The following is a 25,822-nucleotide window of genomic DNA, read 5'->3' as shown; positions in this document are numbered from 1 at the left end:
CTTGGGCTTCGTCTACACTGGCACCCTTTTCCGGAAATGCTTAAAACGGAACAGTTTTCCGTTATAAGTATTTCCGGAAAAAGCACGTCTACATTGGCAGGATGCTTTTCCGGAAAAGCACTTTTTCCGGAAAAGCGTCCGTTCCAATGTAGACGCGCTTTTCTGCAAAAAAGCCCCGATCGTCATTTTCGCGATCGGGGCTTTTTCGCGGAAAAGAAATCTGTGCTGTCTACACTGGCCCTTTTCCGGAACAGTTTTCCGCAAAAGGACTTTTGCCCGAACGGGAGCAGCATAGTTTTTCTGGAAAAGCACTGATGATTTTACAGTAGATCATCAGTGCTTTTCCGGAAATTCAAGGGGCCAGTGTAGACAGCTGGCAAGTTATTCCGGAAAAGCGGCTGATTTTCCGGAATAAGTGGCCAGTGTAGACACAGCCTTGGTTTGATCTCCTGATGAGTCTGTATCCTAGGGCAGGAGGGAGGTACTACCTATAGGAGTAGAGCAAGGACTGAGGAGACCCAAACTTTTTCCTCAGGCCTGTATCGTGGAGTGAGGTGGGACCCAACCATGGCTCTGTGGGGGAAGGCCCAGAGATAGATGGGGCCTAACAGTGGCTCAGTGGTCTCCCCCTATACTTCCTGGTGTGCTGCCATTTTGAACAATAGAATATGGAAGGAAGCAGAGAGCTGTGCACCATGTCCTGCCCTTACTCTGCTGACTCAGGCTGCCCACTCCTAATATTTCTTGGAGGAGATAGGTTCCTGAAGGGACCTAGCAGCCTAGCCTCCTCCAGGAATCTATGTCCCACCTCCTATAAACCCTGTCCCATTTTAAAGATGGTATGTAACACCTTTCCCTGATTCTCTTTTTAGGATGTACAGCACTGCAGTGGCTGTAATAATGCCCAAACTATCACACATATTATATAACCTAAAGTTCCTGAGGGTATGTCTACACTACCCCGCTAGTGCGAACTCTCAAAATCAACGGTAGCCACCCAACTGGGGGGACGTACTTCAAACTACATTGAATTCTTGTGCACTGTAGGGACATGCACCTTTAACTTAACAAAATTGTTTGGTAAAGAACTGACCTTAATAAGTTTGATCTTATCTTGTAATGTAGACGTAGCCTTAGAGTACCAATTGAAAGGTTACTGCTGTTTTCTCAGAAGACAGCTATCTCCTTTCTTCCCCTGTGTGTATCTCTGATTAGGTTCAATCACGGCTTACTGCAGGACTCCCATGCCAACACAGGAGTGGAACGAGGTGTACAGATAGTTCGGAATGGCTTGCTAGTCCGAACTATCTAGCCCGTGCCGCGTGTAGCCGCGCGGCACGGGGTTCCAACAAGCCGGCATTTAAAAATGGCGCCGGCCGGCTTATGCAAATAAAGCCCGGGAAATTCAAATCCCGGGCTTCATTTGCACGTTTGGTATGCATACATTACCCCGCTAGTTCGCACTAGCAGGGTAGTGTAGACATACCCTGAGGGAGCACACAGAGCTGCACTCTACCCCATCCTTTCCCAAGGCAGCCTCGAGATCCACATCTTCTCAGAATTGTTCCAGGAGAACTTTTTGATAAGTTGGCAGTTATGAGAGACCCATATTGGGAGGGTCACTGTCTCTGAGGAAATAGGCTTTTGTAATTGGAGAACCATGTTGTTGTTGTTATCCATTTAAAATCAACAATCTGTTTGGCCCTGATGTGCCTGACAAACAAAAATGGGACAAGAGCCACACTGAGACTCAGAGCAGAATGAAATACGGAACCCGCCTTTTGCAACAAGTGGGATTCCTGCACAACAGAATTAAAGGAAAGGGACTAACAGATTTTGCTGTCCACTTAGAGTTTCATCTCTACCCTCAGCTGATTTCTCTTTCCTCTTGGCTAACTGCAGTAACTTGTAATGTTGCTTTAAATCTCCTTTGGCTGAGTGCTTGTACGCTGTGAGACAGCAGAGACAGATGAGCTCAGAAGTCAGGGGGCAGCAGAGGTGCAGTGCACAGCTGTACACCTGTCAGCTTCCCTCAGTCGTCCATTTGATCACATTACTTTCAAGGTCTGTGGAGATTAAACACTCCTGTGTTGGCATGGGAGTCCTGCAGTAAGCCGTGATTGAACCTAATCAGAGATACACACAGGGGAAGAAAGGAGATAGCTGTCTTCTGAGAAAACAGCAGTAACCTTTCAATTGGTACTCTAAGGCTACGTCTACATTACAAGATAAGATCAAACTTATTAAGGTCATTTCTTTACCAAACAATTTTGTTAAGTTAAAGGTGCATGTCCCTACAGTGCACAAGAATTCAATGTAGTTTGAAGTACGTGTCCCCAGTTGGGTGGCTACCGTTGATTTTGAGAGTGACGCACTGTGGGTAGCTATCCCAAAGTTCCTGCTGCCCCTTTGCATTCTGCATTGATTATGCTCCCAGGGCATGTTGGGACTGGCAGGTTGTTCTGTGCAGCAAGTGGTTCTGGGTACATGTCATCAGCGTCCCATGGTACATTTGTCTCTTCAGTCCCCAGCTGCTTTAAAGCAACAATGAATAGTCTTTTTGTGCCCTTTTCCCCCCTGGTTATCCATGTAGTATAAGCAAGGAACGTATCATGGAACCCATTCTGCAGCAACATATTATGGCAATCACATTAACCGTGCTATGCCTTATGCTGGAGTATATCCAGATCATATCCTGGGTCTACCAGAATGAGGAAAAATATTGAAAGGCCATGAATGTACTCTTCTGTGGAGCACTTGAGTTGGGTGACTGGTAAATGTTGCCAGCATTTGATCCTCTTGACATAGTGGAATACCAATTTTGTTGCCACGAGAAAAGCACAGACTGCTGGGACTGCATAGTGATGCAACCACAGGACCATCAGCAGTGGCTGCAAAACTTTCACATGCATAAGGCCACTTTCATGGATGTTTGTAAATTATTTTCCCCCTCCTTGAAGTGCAAGAAATACCAGACGGCTACGTCTACACTGGCCCCTTTTCCGGAAGGGGCATGGTAATTTTTGAAATCGCAATAGGGAAATGCGCGGGGGATTTAAATATCCTCCGCGGCATTTAAATAAAAATGTCCACCGCTTTTTTCCGGCTTTTAGAAAAGCCGGAAAAGAGCGTCTACACTGGCCTCGATCCTCCGGAAAAAAAGCCCTTTTCTGGAGGATCTTATTCAAAGTAGGAATAAGATCCTCCGGAAAAGGGCTTTTCTAAAAGCCGGAAAAAAGTGGCGGACATTTTTATTTAAATGCCGCGGGGGATATTTAAATCCCCCGCGGATTTCCCTATTACGATAGCTGAAATTAACATGCCCCTTCCGGAAAAGGGGCCAGTGTAGACGTAGCCGACCTGTTCTGACAGTGGAGAAGCAAGTGGTAATAGCTCCATGGAAGCTTTCAAGGCCAGACAGCTACTAGTCAGTTAGGAATCAATTCAAAGTGGAGAAATCTACAGTGGAGACTGTTGTGATCCAAGTAGCCAAGGCAATCAGTACCCTTCTGCTATGGAGAGTAGTAACTCTGGGAAACGTGCAGGACATAGTGGAGGACTTTGCCGTGCTGGGGTTCCCTAACTGTGATGGGGTTGTAGATGGAACACATATCCCCATCTTGGCACCCAACCACCTTGCCAAACAAGTACTTCTCGATGGTGCTGGTGGATCACAAAGGCTGTTTCACTGACATCAACATGGGATGGTCGGGAAAGGTACATGAGGCGTACATCTTTAGGAGCTCCTGTTTCTTTAGAAAGTTGCAAATTGGAACTTTCTTCCCAGAATGGAAAATTAACATTGTAGATGTTGAAATGCCAATAGTGATCCTTGGCAATCCAGCCTACCTCTTGCTCCCATGGCTCATGAAGCTGTACAGAAGCAGTCTGGACTGCCGGAAGGAGCAGTTCAACTACAGAAATCTTGGTAGAATGTGCTTTTGGATATTTAAAGGGAAGGTTTCACCATCTACTATCTAGGTTAGACCTCAGAGAAAGCAACATTCCTGTTTTTGTGGCAGCCTGCTGTGAGCTTCATAGTATTTGTGAGAGTAAGGAGGAAAGTTTTATGACAAGGTTGCGGGCGGGGGGAGGGGTTGAGGAACAGTGCTTAGCCAGTAATTACGAGCAGCCAGGGCAATAGGGAGAGCACAGCTAGGAGCACTACAAATCAGAGATGCTTTGAAAATCAGGGCAGGGGCTCAAGCCATGCTTCATTGGGAATGAGCAAACAGAGTTTTACTGCAGCTTCCCCTGCTTCATCCAGGTTGCCATGCTTGATATCAGTCTTCTCCCAATCTCACAGAGTGATAGGGAGCAGATGCTGACTGAAAGTGGCCAGAAACCTGGGCCTTATGCTGCAATGCTTTGTGCTGCAACAATGCCAGACCACGTACTGCCGGCTTGGTTTGGAAACGTGCCCGACCATGGAGGATGGAATAAAGCTGGTCTCCTCAGAAACCTTGTGAGATGGATCAAAGGGAGGAGTCCTGCTCCATCTTCAGACACATTAACAAGCTGTTCTGGGGCTCCCCTGCTGTGTAGGAACAGTGGCCACTACAGGTCACACCCGATTGCGTTAACCCAGCTGTAGCATGATGAAAAATGTGAACTTACCAGAAGTGATCTCCCCGCCATCGGGACATGGTGGTGAAACTTCCTGGGAGGAGGGAATCATCTCCAAAGTTTTAATATCTATATCTATATCTATATCTATATCTATATCTATATCTATATCTATATCTATATCTATATCTATATCTATCTATCCTGGTTGCCAGTGACCTTGGTCTCCCTGCTTGCCTGCTGACCATTCTCCTCCTCCTTTTCCACCACACTGTCCTCCACACTGCTGCCCCGAGCTGCCAGAGAAGTATGCTGGGAGGAATCCATGGACTGGCTAGGGAAGCTGGCTGCCGCCCCCTACCTCTACCCCTGGATTACATGCAACTGCACATAGAAGCCGCATGTTTATGGCAATGATTCAGACTGTCCGTTTGCCTCCTTTGTGTTCTGGTATGACTGCCTCAGTTCCTTTATTTTCACACAGCGCTGCTGGGCATCCCTGGTGTATCCGTTCTCCTCCCTGCCCTTTGCAATCTTGGCACGCATATCTGTGTTCCTTTTGCTGGTTCCTAGTTCTGCCTGAACAGATTCCTCTCCCCGCACAGCAATGAGGTCCGGGACCTCCTGCATGCTCCATGCTAGTGCTTGTCTGTGACCTGAGCATTCATGGTCAGTTGTGCTGCTCAGGTATGCTGCCCAGTCAGAGGTTTACTTGCCATGCTGGCCACAGAGGACGTGGAATTCAAATGTTCCTGTGGCATTTCCTGTTGACCTGTAGAGCAGTAGAGTTGAAAGTCCTGACCTGAGTGATCACAGCAAAACACTGAGAGACACCTCCCAGAGGCCAAGAACTTTGACTTTCACTTTGCTGCATTTGGACTAGTATAAATTCAACCATGGACGGCCAAATTTAGTATTACTCCTTGTGAAAGGCAGGAGTACTGAAAGCAACTTTTTAATGGCCCTTAAAGTCGATGGAGAGGGCTTGATGGTGTGGACTCATTGTTTATAAATTCAACCTAATGTGACTAAGTTCAACCTAAACTCCCAGTGTAGACCAGGCCTAAGATTTAGATATGCCATTAGAGCAATTCTATAAGGGGGAGTGGGGTGCAGCTTACACTGTGTTTGCCAGTTTATATCACTTCCCCAAATGTAGTAAGCTATACCAGCAAAAGAGGTTTTTGCTCGGCCATGACACATGAGCAATTGAGGGGTGGGTGCAAGATGTGTCCTTGCTCACATGCCACCATGGATTGGCCAGGCACAGTCCCTTGATTCTAGACTTCTCTCTGTTAGTATCTCTATGCAACAGACCATTGTGTAACCATTCCCTCACCACCACCACCTTCTCCTGCTGCACCCCTTTTTAGATGTAGAGCAGCAGGACTGCTTCTACTCAATGCATGGTGGCTCTGTGAAGCACAGTATGTAAAGGGCATTATATCTCCACCTGGGGCAATGTTGGTCTGGCTCAAGCTCAGTGCCTATCCAGGCTCACTGAAGAGCAGGGCAGTTGCTCCAGGGTCTGGCAATTCAAAAAGGCCTAGGGCTCTGGTTGCCACCGCTGCTGCCTTTTTTAATCACCGCTGGAGTGCCACACCACACACTCTGGGCAGCTCTCAGGGCTGGTGGAGGGCCAGGGGAGCACAGCAGAGTGTGCTCCAGGAGGCACAGGGGATGGCTATGGGGTGAGTTGGGCGTGGCACAGTCTGGATGGTGCTGAGGGACCCACACCTTCTGCCTGAGGCCCTGGCCCTTCTGTGAGCATGGCACTGTGGCCACCTTCCTGGCCTAGGAGCTCTGAAAGTCTCTTCCCCTTCTTTCCTCTCACCTTCTATGCATATCAGGGTATGATTGACCCTATACGTCTCTTCAATTTTACTTTATTTGTCCTGCAGTCTCTCTCTCACACACACACACTCTGGTCCCTTTATCTTGTCTATCCCAACTCTGTTTCTCCAGCTCTTTAATCACTTCATGTTGAATTTATGCATGTAAGATGGTTCTTTTTGGGCTCTGGCTATTTTCCTCCTTCTGTTGCTTTATAATCTACACACATGCTAGCAAGTAATGGGAAAAAAAAAACCCTCACCTTTATTCTTTGTAATGTTTCCCTTGATGCCATGCCATGAAACTGCAGCTCTGAAAGATGAGCTCGTCACAGGATTAGAATGACTGTCTTTCTAAATTGGAAGTACTTTAAATCATTCTAAGAGTTTCTCTTAAGTTTCTACTTAGTGCTATGGTTTGCCTTTTGTGTGGGAAATTCTGAAGTATTGCCATTATTTTGCTCTTTTTTTGGAATGAAAAGTAAAAATTTCCTGTGGAAAGGAAATTCCAGAAAAATTTCAAAAGCATAGAATCCCTGGGAGCCTTAGAGTGTGGGAGCTGGCAGAGAGGAGGAGGGTCCACAGGATTCCAGACTCCCTGTGAGCCTGGCTAGGAAGCTGAAAGATCTGACTGAGCTTTCCAGGGTGCCTGACAGGAGTCAGGGAGCTTGAGGAGCCAGCTGGCTTGGGATCTTGGAAGCCTGGATACCCTTGCTCCGTGGCAGCCTGCCAGGTGGGTGGCCAGGGAAATGGGTGAGCTGGCAGGAAATGTACCTGTTTTCTGACAGAAATTTTTAGAAATTGACAGGGTTTTTTTGACAGAAAAATATTTAGGGTGTATCTATACAGCAAGGCTTAATTAAAAATAAGCTACGCAAATTGAGCTACGTCAATTGGGTTTCTTATTTCAAAATAGCTTATTTTGAAATAGGGAGCATCTACACAGCACTTACTTTGAAACAGAGCACTCTTCCTCTGACTTCCCTTACTCCTCATACAATGAGGGTTACAGGGGTTGGAGTAAGAAGTCCTCCAGCTTGACAGTATTTTGACACTATTTCAAAATAACTGCCTGGTTAAAAGACAGGAAACAAAGGGTAGGAATAAATGGTAAATTTTCAGATTGGAGAGGGGTAACTAGTGGTGTCCCCCAAGGATCAGTCCTGGGACCAATCCTTTTCAACTTATTCATAAATGATCTGGAGAAAGGGGTAAGCAGTGAGGTAGTAAAGTTTGCAGATGATACCAAACTGTTTAGGATAGTCAAGACAGAAGCAGACTGTGAGAGACTCCAAGAAGATCTCACCAAACTGAATGATTGGGCAACAAAATGGCAAATGAAATTTAATGTGGATAAGTGTAAAGTAATGCACATCGGGAAAAATAACCCCAACTATACGTACAGTATGATGGAGGCTAATTTGGTTACGACAAATCAGGAAAGAGATCTTGGAGTTATCGTGAACAGTTCTCTGAAAACTTCCACACAGTGTGCAGCGGCAGTCAAAAAGACAAATAGGATGTTAGGAATCATTAGGAAAGGGATAGAAAATAAGACCCAGAAATATCTTACTGCCCCTGTATAAAACTACGGTACGCCCACATCTTGAACACTGTGTACAGATGTGGTCTCCTCACCTCAAAAAAGATATTTTGGCCTTGGAAAGTGTTCAGAAAAGGGCAAATAAATGATTAGGGGTTTGGAACGGGTCCCATATGAGGAAAGGTTAAAGAGACTGGGACTTTTCAGTTTAGAAAAGAGGAGACTGAGGGGGGATATGATAGAGGTATATAAAATCATGAGTGGTGTGGAGAGGGCTGATAAAGAAAAGTTATTTATTAGTTCCCTAAATAGAAGAACTAGAGGACACCAAATGAAATTAATGGGTAGCGGGTTTAGAACTAATAAAAGAACGTTCTTCTTCACACAGCGTGTAGTCAACCTGTGGAACTCCTTGCCAGAGGAGGCTGTGAAGGCTAGGACTATAATAGAGTCTAAAGAGAAGCTAGATACTTTCATGGAGGTTATGTCCATAAAAGGCTATTAGCCAGGGGATAAAATGGTGTCCTTGGCCTCTGTTTGTCAGAGGCTGGAGAGAGATGGCAGGAGACAAATCGCTTGATCGTTGTCTTCAGTCCATCCTCTCTGGGGCACCTGATGCTGGCCACTGTCAGCAGACAGGATACTGGGCTAGATGGACCTTTGGTCTGACCCAGTACGGCCATTCTTATGGTTCTTATGTTATGTTCCTGCTGTGTAGATGCAGACTAAGTTGTTTCAGAATATATAATTACTGCCCAGTAAGATAAGTTACGCGGGGTGCTTGTAAAGTTGCCATAACAAACAATGTTGTTGTTCTGTCACTCAGACAAGCTAAGTTGGCTCAGTTTGAATGGGAGATCTTCAAGAAATATGTAGATATTCTAGGGTAGCACTCTTGCTCTTGAAATGGCTGTGGATAAGTCTGATCCAGTCTATACAAAGTGTTTGGATTTTCAGAAAGTCTATGACAAGTCCTTCAACAAAGGCTCAAGCAAAGTAAGTAGTCATGGGATAAGAGGGAAGGTCCTCTCATGGATAATAGCTTGTTAAATGACAGGACACAAAGGGTAGGTACAAATGGTCGGTTTTCATAGTAGAGAAAGGTAAATAGTAAAGAAAGGGATAGCAAATAAAGACAGAAAATACAATGCCACTATATAGATATATTCTATGTCTATACCGTGGGCACTGCATCCGGTTCAGATTGCCCTATCTCAAAAAGATATCATTGGCAAAGATGCAGAGAAGGGCAACCAATTATCAGGGGTATGGAACAGCTGCCAGAGGAGGAGAGATTTAAAAGATTGTGACTGTTCATCTGAGGGGAGATAGGATGAAGTGTCTATAAAATCATGAATCGTATGGAAAAAGTAAAAAGGGAAGTGTTCATTAGCCCCTTATGTAACTTAAAGAACCAGAGGTCACTAGTTAAAATAGGAAGATGATTTAAAACAACCAAAAGGAAGTACTTCACACAGTGTACAGTCAGTCTGTGGAACTTGAGGACAAGTGATGTGGTGAAACCAAAAGTATAAATAGGTTCCAAATAGAATTAGATAAGTTCTTAAAGGATAAGCCATCAATGGCTATTAGTCAGGTTGGTCAGGGACACAATTCTGATGCTCCCTAAACTTCCAGCTGTCCCTAAACTTCCAGCTGCCAGCAGCTAGGACTAGATGATAGGGGAGGGATCAGTCTCAATTGCCCTATTCTGTTCATTCCCTTTGAAGCATCTGGCACTATCCGTTATCAGAAGATAGGATGCTGTGCAAGACAGGCCATTGGCATGATCAAGTATGGCTGTTCGTATGAATCAATGTCTCTGAGGATGCATCGACACTGCACCCGTAGGTCATTTGAGAAAACCAAATTGTGTATCTTCTTTCAATCTAATTTCAAAATGAAGTGCTATTCAGAAATGTCCCTTAACTCTCTTGGAATGAGCATTACAGGGATGCCAGAATAGTGTGCCCGTTACTTCAAAATCGATTTCAAAATAACAGGCATGTTTAAAGACACAGAATAACTATTTTGTGATACTTCTAGTATCCAGAAATAGCGCCACTGTCTAGATGTAGCCACAGTGTTATAGGGAGCCCTGCTCTTGAGAAGGTCTGTTTGAATGAAACTTGAAACCCAGGTCATTTTGGTCATTAATAATGTGCAACACTGCATGAGACGAGGTGTCCTGGACTAACTCTCAGATCTATGTTTTGTCTACCTACAATACACCATAGGGTCAGTCAGATACAACAGTCTTCCTCAGATTCCCACCTAAACAGTGTGTTGTGCTCCACTAAAGAGATGGTTACATTTCAGAGGCAGGTAAATTTATCACTATGCTACATATGGTATTCTCTACCTCACAGTGGGGTTGTGAGGCTTATTTAGTATCTGTAGGCTGTTTGCGGTGTCACAAGAAAGGAGGTATAGAGGAGCAAAACCTTAGCTTATTTATTCACCATGTCATTTGTCAGAATTATTTAGATTTAGCCACCTGTATTGTTAGGTTCAGTGGAAAAAAATTGACCAGGGAACGTGAGGATTAATAGCTAAGGCTTCATGTGAGCAGAAGAAGGTTATAGACTTTTGACTAGAGACACAGACATACAGATCTGTGTGAATCTTTCAAAAATACCTCCTGTACTTGTACTTTGAAAGGAATCTTTTAGTTATTATGTTCTGCTGACAAAAATTCTTAATAGTTCTCTCCCTTTCCACACACCCCAATAGCTCATCTCTCTTCTCCTCACCAGGAGATGTCATTGTCATTCTGCTCTGGATTTCCTTTGGATAGCATTATCCCCTTGTTGCTGCAGTGCTTATCTAGACAGTGAAGAAACATAATGGGGTACGTTTTCAGCCTGGGCAATTAGATGTGCAATTCTCATTAACAATAATGGGACTTGCACTGAAAATTTTCCTAAATAAATCTACCAGCACAAAGCCTTTCCCCTTACAAGCAACAGATGGGTTTTTCATAATGGCTCATTACCTCCTTGCTTTGTCATGCTGCCAGAAATGAAATATAATGTTATTTATGGTGAGAGAAAGATGCACAAGTCACTGTAGATCATTTCTTGCCATCCTTTATGGTTTATATAGTTAGTACTTTAAATCTCCCAGGATTAACAAGTCTGAGAAGATGACAGAGCACCTACTGGGAATGAAGATAAGTGTCCTTTCTGTCTGGTTATTTATCCTGATGGTCTTGCGACTCCAGGGTGGCACTATGGTTCCCACAGAGACTAGTAATGTGGGTGTTTTGATAGAAATGAGAGGCCATTTCTCAGAAAGAATTTTGTCAGCTGTGACAACCCATCTCTGTGAAATTCAACTAGTAGGGGCAGGAGGCAGTACCGCTTAACTGCAGATGATAAATATGGAAAAGGAAAGCAAGTTACTTGCTAGTATTCTTTATATGAAATGTTTTTCAGAGCTTGACATTCCACTGCCAAGTGAGGTTGGAGTCCAGGCAAAGCTGTCATAGAGGGCCTTGCTTATCTTTCATTTATACCTATATCATACTGTTGAAGGTCAATTTTGTTGGAAACTTGCTGCTTAGCAGCTCTGCATATCCATTACTTTCTCCTCTTGTTAATCCCTTCTGAAGACCTGCTTTATTCCTCGAAGCCTACAAGAAATTTACACCAGGATTATATTTGCATATCTGAAAGTAGCAGCACTAGTGATTACATATATCCTGCCATGTGCAGAAGTGAGTGTGATGAGAAATTAGGGAGGCTGCCTTGCCATATTTAGCTTTAGGTTTAGAGCTGTAAGGAACTCTATGAAGGCAGCTCCCTAAATGTGCATGGACTACCACAAGCACCCCAGGGCTCTGTATGGATCAGGGGTGGGGAACCTAAATGGATGCAGCCTGTGTGTTGCCTGGATCTGGCCCCTGAGGGTTAGGGCCTTCCCCAGCATTGGGAAGCCCACTCTGGCCCTCCAGCTCTCCCCCCATCACCTTCCCACAGCTCCCAGCCCCCAACTCATTTTTCTGTGCATCAGCAGCCCCCAGCCCAAAAAAGGTTCCCCACCTCTGGTATAGGTGAAGTTCGTTGTGGAGTTCGTTGTACAGCAACCCTCAGGACCTAAGTGGTTCTGGATGAAAGATTTTGCAGGACCAGAGGCAGTCATTTCTGGATCTCCTGCTGCTGGTCCCACACCTTGCCTTGCCACCTCACCGGGCTTCCCTCCTCCACCCATAGCCCAGCTGAGCCATGCACTGGGTTCCTGCCCCACACTCACAGCACACCAGAACGCTCTGATCCTAGAACATCTGTTGTCCTGCCATACTGCAGACATATGTTGCTGGAACAGAGATTATAGAGGTGCAATCTGTAGTATCAGAGCCTCTGGTCTCCATTAGGAAGAGTTCTTAAGCATGTTTAAAGCTCACTGAGGCTTAAATGTGTGCTCAAGTACTTTCCTGAATAGTTGCTAAAAGCATATTCTTCAGTCCTTTCCAAAATCAGGATCTTGGCTTGTAAGCTCCTTGGAGAATGGGCCTCGTTTATACTTGATTCTATGCTCTGCTCTTAGTTATGCCAGTAAAAATCCAGAGGAAGTCTGCTGCATTCTGTGCAGTTACATCAGTAGAGTGAGATCAGAATAGCTTTCCATAAGTAATTACACATTTGGGAGTATCGCTGTGTGTGTGGCTTTACACAGCTCCAGTGTCTCTATACAGACTTTCAATAGGTAACCTATTTATGGACTCAGGAAAAGCCCCTTATCTAACTATAGTCTACACATTACTTTCAAATACTGTGATGCTGCAAGATCTGGATCTGTGGGAAAGTGCCTCATACAGATTGTTTTAATGTACACTGCATAGGTGATCACAGGATATTCATTGTTTCCCCTCACTGCTGATTAGCAAGTGGATAGAAAGTTGGCAATAAAAATATGCTTTGGCTGGGTATATTCAAATGGTCTCCCTTCCTGTTATTTATCCGCACGATCTCCTGGGCTTTGTTTTCTGTTGAAAAAAACCTGGGCTGTGGCCAAAGATAGAGCTGTAAAACAAGGATTAAACTAGAGATCATCCAAAGATGGTGCTGTGTGTTCTGAAATGGCCCTTTGAAAACAGCTTTGGTTGAAACATTAAGCATGTGTGATGCTGGAGGGAGAAAAGAGGGAGAGAAACAGCAGGAACATGTCTCAACTGTGGGAAAAGGAATGAAAAGCAGATGCCTTGTTATTCCTTCTGACTATGATATTCTCTAATTTTTCTGTGCATTCTTTGCATTATTATTGGAACTGGTTAAAAAAATGTTTAATTTTCTTGTTTTCTGGAATTTGAAAAAAAAATGCATCATGTCTTATTAATAGGAAGAGATAAGGGCCGCATTGTGCTAGGCACTGAACATACCCTTAGTATATACATATCATACTATACTGTACACACCAATAGTAAGAGACAGGTCCTGCCTCAAAGAGCTTACAATCTAAGTCAAACATTTTCTTATAGTTTCATTTATTTTTAGAATTGTTTTGACCTTGAAAATAATAGCGTATTTTTTTTTCGCTTCCGCCAGTATAAAATGTATTAACTGCAGCATGTTTCTAGCATTGTATAAAAGTACAGTTACTCCCTGTCACCACAGTCTGGAAATTGTGCTGTGAAGTGCTGTCAAAGCCTTTTGGGCCCATAGATTCTACTTACAATTCAATTAAATGAGACCTGTCTATTATAAGACTAAAATTCCCCCACCCCCACAGTAGCGGAGGCTGATATTTATTAATATGTTTCCCTCCTTTCACTGTGCAATTATACTGACTTTGAAAATGCCAGGGCTGTCTGCTTAACATTCTAGACACATGTCAAGCCATATTTAAAGCTCCTTGAAACTATCCCAAGAAAAGACCCTGATTTTTCCAGCTTTCTTTCACAGAGCCTGTTTGTGAGTCACGTGGTGAGCATTATTTTGCCTGCAGCTTGACTTAATAAATCATTGGCCATTTGTTGCTGATGCGGTTACTAGCCCCAGATGTTCAAGGCCTGCTTGTGAGAGTGAAATAAATGGAGGGAAATGGCCAAGAAAAGCAATTAGTAGTTGTACGTGGTATTTTAAAATCCAGACTGAGGTTGATGCTCATTATGTAGCCCCTTTGCTGTCACATTTCCTGCAGTCACAGCAACTGTAGTTATGACAGGATGACTTTAGGTGTCATGACTGGGGCAGGAATGGACTAGAAAGGAAGATTCACTTGTGAAGAGTAAGTGATGATGAAGGAAGATTCACTTGTGAGGAGTAGGTGATGATGACTGAGATTAGGAGAAGGGCAGTACTGGCCATTATCCTAAGGGAACAGGCATTTCTGCAGGCACACTGATGCACAGTAGTGTATTAATTCTCTTACGATTTTGCAGGTAGCCATGTGAGTTCTCACAACTCATAGAAACAAAGACATAATTCTTCCACTCTAAGGCATCAAGGATAGGGTCAAAGCAAAGTATACTGTATTAAGTAAAACCAAGAAGTACTTGCACAGTGGTCATGCCATTGCTCCATTTCACTCTATAAAGCTGGGAAGGTTTAGTGTTGCTATCCTGGGAAACAATGTGCGTTACAGAAGCTAAGATATGGAGATGAATGAATATTTTATTATCTTTCTGATCTATGGAGCACCAACAGGTAGTAAAGAAACAGGAGATTTTTCTCCTGTGCCAAGGTATGTTCAGCATAGGAAAGCAAGATGGGCCATAACAAAGGTCATGATCTCTCCCTGATTCTCTGTCCCGTGCAGTTCCAACCATCCTCCTCCTCCTACCTCCAGCATACATTAGAGCAGCCTTCCAATCTTCCCTAAACTGGGCCTGGTGTTGGCAAAGGAATAAGCTTTATGCTCTCTGAGACGTATGTCCCCTTCTCCCTCGCTTGTTACTGCCATGATTTCTGTTAGGATTTAGTTGTTTTAACTCATTGGGAGACTTCCCTTCAGATACCATGGCACTAACAATGAACAATTCCCAGAAAATAAAACTAAGGTTAAAATTAAGAAGGTTAAAAATTAAATAGATCATACAAGTAATTTCATTCCCTTCAATGGAGTGAGCTCTTGCAGGCACAAGGAGAACAGGTTTTGATACTAGATTAAATTTTATAATATTGAAACTTTTTCTTCTTTAAATGTAAATTCCTGATCCTGTAACCAAACCTTTTCTGTAGACTCTTACGGCTATACAGAGCTGAATGCAGGAGCAAGGCCTACATGGAGTAGTGCCGGTTTTTCTAGGCTTAGATTTTGCATTTAGCAAAGTGAATGTGAAATAACTGCATTTCATAAAGCCCTGCACTTCATTTTCATAGATTGTGTACAAAAAAAATACTGGATCACTTCACTAACTAACAGTGCTAACTAACACACTAAACTGTAGATGGCATCTGTAGTTGTAGAAGGCTGAATCTTGAGAGGTGCTGGGAAAATAACATAAGATCTAAGGGTCACCAAATGAAATTAATAGGTAGCAGACAAAAGGAAGTTTAAACAGACAAAAGGAAGTTTTTCTTCATGCAGCTCATGGTCAACCTGTGGAACTCCTTGCCAGAGGATGTTGTAAAGACCAGGACTTTAATCAGGTTCAAAATAGAACTAGAAACATTCATGGAGGATAGGTACATCAATACTTATTATTCAGAATGGTTAGAAATGGTATCCCTAGCCTCTGTTTGTCAGAAGCTGGAAATGGATGACAGGAGAGGGATTGCTTTATAATTACCTGTTCTGTTCACTCCCTCTGGGGCCTCTAGCATTGGTCACTGTCAAAAGACAGATTACTGGGCTAGATGGACCTTTGGTCTGACCCAGTATGGTTGTTCTTATGTTTTTAACTGACTTGTGTGGGAAATGTAGCTGTCCAGCTCTTTTTGGAACTCTTTGGAATTAGGTCATTGGGTAACATCCTCCTGCCTCGGGTGAAAAAATAATCACCATGTAGGTGGCAGGAAGGGATTTCTACCTCTTCAGTCCCATGGTGGAACAAGAGCATCACTCAAGTGGATAAGCGTCTAATAATAACAATTTTCACTTCTATAGCATCTTCCTCTGAGGATGTCAAAGGCCTTTACAAATAGCAATTAAACCCTGCAACCCTGAGAAGTAGGGCAGTGGTGTTCTGCACAGTCTTGCCTATGAGTCCCTTACAATAGCCCCTAGAGGATCTCAGAGTAGATCCAGAGGCCAGAGCCAATATACCTATGGAATGAATGTAATTAATATTCACCTGTGAAGCTATTTTGAACATAGGCTGAACTGATCTGTGAGGACGGGAAGGAAGGATTTTGAAGTGTTTACTCTATGGCTGTGTCTAGACTGGCAAGTTTTTCCGGAAAATCATCTGCTTTTCCGGAAAAACTTGCCAGCTGTCTACACTGGCCGCTTGAATTTCCGGAAAAGCACTGACGATCTCATGTAAAATCATCAGTGCTTTTCTGGAAAAACTATGCTGCTCCCGTTCGGGCAAAAGTCTTTTTCCGAAAGACTTTTGCGCAAAAGGGCCAGTGTAGACAGCACAGTACTGTTTTCCGCAAAAAAGCCCTGATCGTGAAAAAGGCAATCGGGGCTTTTTTGCGGAAAACCGCATCTAGATTGGCCATGGACGCTTTTCCGCAAAAAGTGCTTTTGTGGAAAAGCATCCTGCCAATCTAGACGCGCTTTTCCAAAAATGCTTTTAACGGAAAACTTTTCTGTTAAAAGCATTTTCGGAAATACATGCCAGTGTAGATGTAGCCTATAGGGCATACAGCATGTGCTGGGCAAGCAGCAAGAGTGGTGGAGCTATCCTCACTAGGTGCTAGAGGGCGGAGTTTAAGAGCATGCCTACACTGCCCTGCAATTTGGACAACAGGTGCTCTTCAAACAGCACTACGTTAATGTGTGGTAGGAACATGCACCAGCCATACCCCTATGGTGGCGTTACAGTGTAACGCTTCATCTGAACTGCATGCCCAAAATTTAATTGACTCGTCCTCTTTCTAGTTTGCCCTTAGAAGGTAAGTGTAAGGTTATGAATACAGACTCATTTCAGTCACATACAGGCAAGCTGACCAGGGTGGGGACCAAAGGGGCAGTTGTCCTGGGATGCAGTGATTCAGAGGGGCCTGGCAGGGCTCTTTAAATCACCACTGGCGCCCCATGCCATACTCTCCCTGCTGTATGCTCAGCATGGCTCTTAGAGCTGGGAGTGTGGGGAGCACCTCATTCTGCATAGCGCTAAGGGCTGGCTGCCCCCCCTTCCCTTCTGCCCAAGGCCCTGCCCCTTCCAGGGATACAGAGCCAGCCTTCTCCCCACACACACACCTTGCCCAGGGGCACAGAACCAGCCCCCCCCCCCCCCACACACACACGTTGCCCCCGGGAAGGGGGCAACCTGTCAGCCCCTCAATCACATACATGTATTTTGTTCCCTTAAAAGGGGAGAAGCAGATATTGCCTTATGTCTGCATGCACATGCTAGCCCCTCCTTCATATGTTGTCTCACTGCACTGTATTTTAGATTTTGGAGCAGTTGGAATCTACATTGCTTCATGTTATTTACTTGTTTGCAAAACACAAACTATCCCTCAAGTGGTCTGTACTGTATATATATCACTGGACTGCAGCTACAAAAACTTTCCAGTTCTTTTACATATGCCAGGAATTTTTACTACCCTTTTAAAGATGCTTTGAAGGCATGGCACAAATTCAACTGGTATTTTGTAGTATTGTATCTATTTGCACAATGCATAGAATCTTGGTTCCTTTATGTGCAGCAGCTCTGTCTCCTTTTAATACATCAAAGGGAGGCCATGTTAAATATTTTGACTAAGACTGTTTTTCTGTCTTCTAAATTGCTTGAGGAAAGTTTGTTAATAGGTTGTAAAGTGTGTGTATATGCTGCATTCCTTTTCAGAGAGCCCTATAATAAGGGCAATGCAAAACCTGGGGCCAGTATATATTATATTAATACTTAGCTCTTTTTAATCTATGGACCTCAAACTTACAAGTGTGCATAAATAAAATTAATATACACCTCAAGTGGTTTGCCAAGGTAACACAGGAAATGGTATAGCTCAGAATAGAATCTAAGTCTCCTGCAAATGCACGCTGGCAGGACAGCAAACACGGCTGCTGCTTTGCATTCCCAGAGGAAGGAAGTCAGTTTCCAGGACTATACTCTTAGAACATTTCAGGTTTCCTACATTCACTTACGGAACAAATAGGAGGGAAACCGCTGTCAGGCAGGACTATTATAAGTTCTGTCTAGGAAATTCATATGAAACACATCTTTGAATGTCATGATTTTTACCAATGATGGTCTTTTCAAATACAGTGGATTTTGAGGCTCAGATCCTTGGTTGTAGCCAAAGTGCACTCAACAAAACACTAATCTAAGTGAAAAATAGAGCTGGTTGAAAAACTTGATAACATTTTTTTAATTGGAAAATGACATTTTGTTGAAATGGAAAGTTTTCATCAAAGCTTTCAGTGAAATTGTGGGGCTTTTTAAAAATCAAAATGAAGTGTGTGATTATTTTGACACTATCAGAACTGAATCATTTGATTTTCTTTATTTCAAAACTGCATTTCATTTTTGAAAATTTTAATTTTATTACAGAAAGTCAAATTCAGAATGACATGTTTTGATATTTATCAAATAACATTTCAATCAACCCTAAATGGATTTTTTGTTCAATACTTCCATGCTAGGAAAAAAAATTAAATTGTGAAACTTGTCATAGAATGGAAATTTTGGGTGACTAAGTTGTTTGTGCACTGGACCTGCATCCTACTAATGCAAGGGACCACACCATTATGCCAGCTACAGGGAGGAGGGTTGGTTAGGAGCAGTAATGGAAGCCTCAGTGTGTTGCTGGAGGACTTCCCCTGCACTGAAGTGATGATATTATGGCTGACGAAACACACATTTTTTCATGGATTATTTTTTGGGGGGGGGGGGGTAGAAGTGACCATTGTAATTATCTAGTTTGACCTGTATAATACAGTCTATAGAAGTTCTTCCAGTTATTCCATCAAGTGTGTAATTTTTGGTTGTGCTACAGTGTGTCTTTAAGAAATACATCCTATCTTTATTTAATTACTTCAAATCATAGAGAATCAACCATATCCCTAAATACGTTTTTTTCCCAGTGATTGTCTTCACTGTTAAAAATGTGCATTTCATTTCCAGTTTCAGTTGTCTGGCTTCAACTTCTACCACTTGGATTTTGTCTGTTAGATTAAAGAGCCCTCTACTATCAAGAATCTTCTTCACATGTTGTTAAAAACCATGGTCAAGTCAACCCTTAATTTTTTATTTAAGAAACCTGATTGAGCGTAAGTCTCTAACTCTAAGGTGCATTTTTCAGGCCACAAATAATTCTTTTGTCTATTTTTGGAACCTTTTCTAATTTGTTAATCCCCATGGACAAGTAGCGTGCAAAGTTTAGTACTATATATAAGTATGTCTACACTATCACCCTAGTTCGAACTACGGTGGTAATGTAGGCAACCGGAGTTGCAAATGAAGCCCGGGATTTGAATTTCCCGGGCTTCATTTGCATATTGCCAGGTGCCGCTATTTTTAAATGTCCGCTAGTGCGGACTCCGTGCCGCGCGGCTACACGCGGCACGGACAAGGTAGTTCGGAATAGGAAGCCTAGTGGGTGGTAGTGTAGACATACCCTATTTGTGTAATCTGTGTGATAACAATCCATTTCAATAACCCCATGTTGTGGTAAAACATTTCCTGTTTGTGACATGAACTATAAGCCAGTTCCTTGGCTGTTTATAAATCGATATGTACACATTGACTCATTGATTTGCAACATCTGAGTATCTGGCCCCTTATTTATGAGTCCCCACCACTGTGTCAGTAAAGAAAACTAAGTATGGGCGCGTTTACACTGCACTGAAGATTGACGCTGACACAGTTGATCTTCCAGAGTTTGATTTGAGGGGTGTAGTATAGACCCGCTATATCAAAGTCAAAGGGAATCCCCATCAGCACTGGTACTCCTGCTCCTCACAAGAAATAAGGCAAACTGATGGGAGCATTTGCTCCCACCAGTCTCCTGCTGTGTGGACGGTGAGGAAACACAATGTAAGATAAATTGACTCTAGCTACTTAATTTATATAGGTGGAGTTGCGTATCTTACTTTGACTTTTCCATGTAGTGGAGACCGGGCCTATTTGTTTGTCCATTCAAAATGTTACCTCCCAAAGCTATGTGAACTGCTCGCTCAGTTCTTCATCATAGGCAGACTTCATAATGTCAAAGTCAGACACACTGGACTCACAGATTTGTCAGACTTGTCAGGGGTGGGTGAGTTTCTGTGGCCTGCACTGTGCAGGGGGTCAGACTAGATGATCATAATGGTCCCTTCTGACCTTAAAGTCTGTGAGTCAGACCACTCTGTTTATTAGCAAAGCCGCTCTGCTAATAAACCCAGAAAATGTGAGTACCATATAAGGCTCAAACCCCTTTGATTTATACAGTCAAAAGAAAGCCAATTTAAGATTAAAAGGTGGCAAAACTTCACATGATTAATATGAGACTAGTCAAGTATCTTCATTTCCACATCAAGCACAGAGCAATCTCCTGTCCATATCTCTCTGGTTACCTCAGTTACTTTCTACCTAACACCTAATGTTCCTTTTCCTGTTATCCCAGGCTCACCTGGCTTCATTCAGATCTACATACTTACAAACATAATCATCTCTTTCCTGTTCAGAGACAAACAATATTCCTTCAACTTATTTAATTATTACAGTATAATTCATCTTTCTCTTACAATATAATTCTTTCTACTTTCACAATAATTAAATGCTAGATGTTTTTAATTGGGGTTGGGGGAAGAAAAAGAGAAGACATTCTCAGAGTTGCTGTTCCATAGAAAAACCTGTTTAATAATTTACCTCCACAACAGACTAGAACAATCTCTTCCTTTGGTTCTGAGTCTCTCTTGGGCTCTACTTCTATACCCACTTTCACAGCCATCTGTAAATTGTCTGGGCAGCAATTAGACAGGAACAGTGAGTGAGACACCTGCTGTGGGGCCTTTGATCTTTGCAGCACAATAACATCTTTTGATCTTTTGAAAGTTTGTTCAGTGCAGGAAACTTGATATTGTCCAACCCTATCTGCGTCTGTCAGACAGGCAACTGTTGGCATAGTGGCACTATTTATAGATAGGTCTCTTATACAGATGCATCCACGCTGGTTCTGAACTTGCTGTAGCTGACATTTGTGCATGGTCAGCGAATCTCCTTGGGCATACTGTTTCCTATAATAAAATAGAATGCAGATGTTACCCATTTGACTTTGTTGTGTTTTTGGCTTCAATGCACAATCCAAAATATTTTGCTTCTAAAATTCTTCCACTTCGATTGGAGAGATCAATGTATTCGGCCTTTAGCATCTCCTTTTAAGATGGTACTAACTTTGATCTTGGGGCACAGCCATGCTATATTCAGCACAGGACTGAGGGTCCGGAGACTCAAGGTAGCTTTGACTCTTTTTGTACCTCTACCTTAGAGGACCAGCTTGTCATGGCTTCGAGCTGTCTTGGGGCTGCTCCTATATTAAGCAAGTTGGTAAAAGCCTTCAAAGGGTGGTATGCTACCTTGAGGTCAGACAAAGTGCAGTGCTCTTCCCTGAACGCTGTCTCTCAACTACCTGCTACATTGTGGCTTTAAGGAAAATGAGCATAAATGTAGCTGGTGATCCCCCTACACTGGAGGAATCCCACTTGGCCAATTGGCATGCTGTTAGGGCTGCTTTACACCTCCAGAGCCTTAGCTGATGTAAATCTGGTTTGATTAGTTTGATGCCTCATGGCATCTTTCTTTTATTAATAATCTTAACATGTACTTAATACTGCTTGGTCTTTTTCAGTCTGGAACTAATGCAATATTGATGATGGAATTTGCACATTTATCATGTATTGTTGAGGCTGGTTTATCTGTTCTCGTACACATATTTCTGCAACATTGGGACTGCTCTAATGAGTTCTTTTCTTTGAATAGTTATAATGATAGTGCTGGAGTTTGAGCTTTATTTCTCATTATAATCCTACAAATAGGCCAAGAAATCTTTTAAGATGAAAAAAGAGTCAGAGGTGAGCAAGAGAAATTTGGAAACGTCAGTCATTCTACATTATAAGCAATGAATCCATTGCTGGATTGGTTTTGCATTTACAGTGGCAAAAACCAAGATAACAGCCCCTGGATAGTTTTCCAGAACCAAAATTCCCAGTAGTTTTGCTCCTGACTACTTGTATCTGCAAACTTAAAAAAAAAAAAATTAAAAAAACCCCTCAAGTGATTAATAACCATCTTATTCATAATGTTCAATAAGCTTTAGAAAAACAAAATCCTTGATTTTTGTGAATAAGTGGAACTGCAGTTATGTGACTCGTATCTCCTGACCCATAGTGGTCAAAAAGTGTGTGTGTTTTTAAAATAATAGTACAGTGGTCTACTGTAAACTTCACTGCACTACATACCATAGAAAAAAAAATCTGCATTTCTATTCAAGATAGTTAAATCCCAAGCAGACTGTGGGGAGCTGTAAAAGGATCGCACAAAGCTGGGTGATTGGACCACAAAATGGCAGGTGAAATTCAATGTTAATAAATGCTAAGTAATACAGTCGGAAAATAGAATCACAACTATACATATGAAATGATGAGGTCAAAATTAGCTGTTACAAATCAAGGAAAAGAACTTGGAGTCATTGGGGATGATTCTGAAAGCATCCACTCAGCATGTAGTGGCAGTCAAAAAAACAATGTTGGAAATCATTAAGAAAGGGATAGATAAGACAGAAAATATTATATTGCCTCTATATGAATCCATGATATGTCCACATCTTGAATACTGCGTGGAGGTGGTATCACCCCATCACAAAAAAACCTTGGTGGAATGAGGACAATCAATGGGACACTGTCATACCAGGGTTCAAAATATATCAGAAGGACAGAACGTGGTCGTTCTGGTGGGGGAGTGACACTATATGTGAAAGAAAATGTAGAATCAAATGAAGTAAAAATCTTAAATGAGCCAAAATGTTCCACAGAATCTCTATGGATAGAAATTCCATGCTCCAATACTAAGAATATAGCAGTAGGGATATATTATCGACCACCTAATCAGGACATTGATAATTACTATGAAATGCTAAGGGAGATCAGAGAGGCTATCAAAATAAAAAAGTCAGTAATAGCGGGGGATTTCAACTATCCCCATATTGACTGGGTACATGTCACCTCAGGACTGGATGCAGAGATAAAATTTCTTGATACCTTAAATGACTGCTTTGGTGCTTCTTGGAGCAGCTGGTACTGGAATCCACAAGGGGAGAGGCACTTCTTGATTTAGTCCTAAGTGGAGTGCAGGATCTGGTTCAAGAGGTAAATATAACTGGACCGCGTGGCAATAGTGACCATAATATAATAAAATTTAACATCCCTGTGGTGGGAAAAACACCTCAGCAGCCCAACACTGTGGCATCTAATTTCAGAAAGGGGAACTACACAAAAATGAGGAAGTTAGTTAAATAGAAATTAAAAGCTACAGTGACAAAAGTAAAATCTCTGCAAGCTGCATGGAAACTTTTCAAAGACACCATAATAGAGGCTCAATTTAAACGTATACCCCAAATTAAAAAACACAGTAAGAGAACAAAAAAGTGCCACCCTGGCTTAACAACCAGGTAAAAGAATCAGTGACAGATAAAAAGATACCTTTTAAAAAGTGGAAGTCAAATCCTAGTGAGGAAAATAGAAAGGGCCATAAAATTTGTCAAATTAAGTGTAAAAATATAATAAGAAAAGCAAAAAAGGAGTTTGAAGAACAGCTAGTCAAAAACTCAAAAAGTAATAGTAAAATGTTGTTTAAATACATCAGAAGCAGGAAGCTGGCTAAACAATCAGTGGAGCCCTTGGACGATCGAGATGCTAAAGGAGCACTCAAAGATGATAAAGTCATAGCAGAGAAGCTAACTGAATTCTTTGCTTCAGTCTTCATGGCTGAGGATATTGGAGAGATTCCCAAATCTGAGCCATTCTTTTTAAGTGACAAATCAGAGGAATTGTCCAAGATTGAGGTGTTATTAGAGGAGGTTTTGGAAATTGATAAACTTAACAGTAACAAGTCACCGGGACCAGATGGCATTCACCCAAGAGTTCTGAAAGAACTCAAATGGGAAATTGTGGAACTATTAACTGTAGTTTGTAACCTATCCTTTATATTGGCTTGCATACCTAATGACTGGAAGATAGATAATGGGACACCAATATTTTAAAAGGGCTCTAGAGGTAATCCTGGCAATTACACACTGGTAAGTCTAACGTCAGTACCAGGCAAATTAGTTGAAACTATAGTGAAGAATAAAATTGTCAGACACATGGATTAATATAATTTGTTGGGGGAAAAGTCAGCATAGTTTCTGTAAAGGGAAATCACGCCTTACTAATCTGCTAGTCAGAGAGGGTCGTCAAACACGTGGATATAGTATACATAGATTTCCAGAAAGCCTTTGACAAGGTCCCTCATGAAAGGCTCTTAAGTAAAGTGAGTTGTTATGGGATAAGAGGGAAGGTCCTTTCATGGACTGATAACTGTTTAAAAGACAGGAAACAAAGGGTAGAAGTAAATGGTAAGTTTTCTTAGTGGGGAGAGTTAACTAGTGGGGTCCCCCAAGGGTCTGTCTTGGGACCCATCCTATTCAACTTATTTTTAAATGATCTAGAGAAAGCAGTAAACAGTGAAGTGGCAAAATTTGCATATAATACCAAACTGCTCAAGATAGTTAAGACCAAAGCAGACTGTGAAGAGCTTCAAAAAGATCTCACCAAACTAAGTGATTGGGCAACAAAATGGCAAATGAAATTTAATGCTGATACATGTAAAGTAATGCACATTGGAAAAAATAATCCCAACTATATATTCAATATGATGGGGACTAATTTGACTACAACTACTCAAGAGAAAAATCATTCTCTGAAAACATCCACTCAGTGTGCAGCGGCAGTGAAAAAAGCAAAGAGAATGTTAGGGGCCATTAAAAAAGGGATAGAAAATAAGACAAAAAATATTTTATTACCTTTATAAAACTATGATACACCCACATATTGAATACTAGGTACAGATATGGTTACCTCATCAAAAAAAAGGATACATTGGCATTAGAAAAGGCTCAGAAAAGGGCAACACAATTATTAGGGGTTTGGAATGGGTCCCATATGCAGAGAGATTAAAAAGACTTGGACTTTTCAGCTTAGAAAAGAAGAGACTTAGAGGGGATAAGATAGAGATCTATACAATTATGATTGGTATGGAAAAAGTGAATAAGGAAAAGCTATTTACTTATTCCCACAATATAAGAAGTAGGGGTCACCAAATGAAATTAATAGGCAGTAGGTTTAAAACAAACTAAAGGATGTTTTTCTTCACTCAGCTCACAGTCAACCTATGGAACTCCTTGCCAGAGGATGCAGTGAAGGCTAGAACTTTAACAGGGTTCAAAAAAGAGCTAGATAGCCATTGATGGACCTAACTTCTATGAATCTATTAGCCAGGATGAGTAGGAATAGTATCTCTAGCCTCTGTTTCTCCCAGGGGAGGGATCACATGAGGATTACCTGTTGTGTTCCCTCCCTCTGGGGCATCTGGTATTGGCCACTGTTGGCAGATGGACCTTTGGTTTAACCTAGTATGGCCATTCTGATGTTCTTAAGATATGTTGGAATTGGAAAAGATTCAGAAAAGGGCAACAAAAATGATTAAGGGTTATGGAATTACTTCTGTATGAGGAAAGAAGAACTGGGACTTTTGATCTGGGACTTTTAAAACTGGGACTTTTGATCTTGGAAAGAGACGACTAAG

At 42.2% G+C, this 25,822-nt stretch overlaps 1 long non-coding RNA gene across 1 annotated transcript in view; it reads left to right on the top strand.

Annotated features, from left to right (window-relative positions):
• The first annotated feature begins 2,048 nt into the window (after positions 1–2,048).
• The window catches only part of LOC142827298 (uncharacterized), a 205,472-nt gene continuing 181,698 nt past the window's right edge, over positions 2,049–25,822 (top strand). The window contains exon 1 of the long non-coding RNA XR_012901952.1: positions 2,049–2,248. This is a non-coding gene — a long non-coding RNA (uncharacterized LOC142827298). The remainder of the gene's footprint in view (positions 2,249–25,822) is intronic.

This window comes from Pelodiscus sinensis, chromosome 2 (assembly GCF_049634645.1).
Source record: "Pelodiscus sinensis isolate JC-2024 chromosome 2, ASM4963464v1, whole genome shotgun sequence".
Taxonomy (NCBI): Eukaryota; Metazoa; Chordata; order Testudines; family Trionychidae; genus Pelodiscus; species Pelodiscus sinensis.
This window is presented reverse-complemented; position numbering and strand designations above follow the sequence as displayed.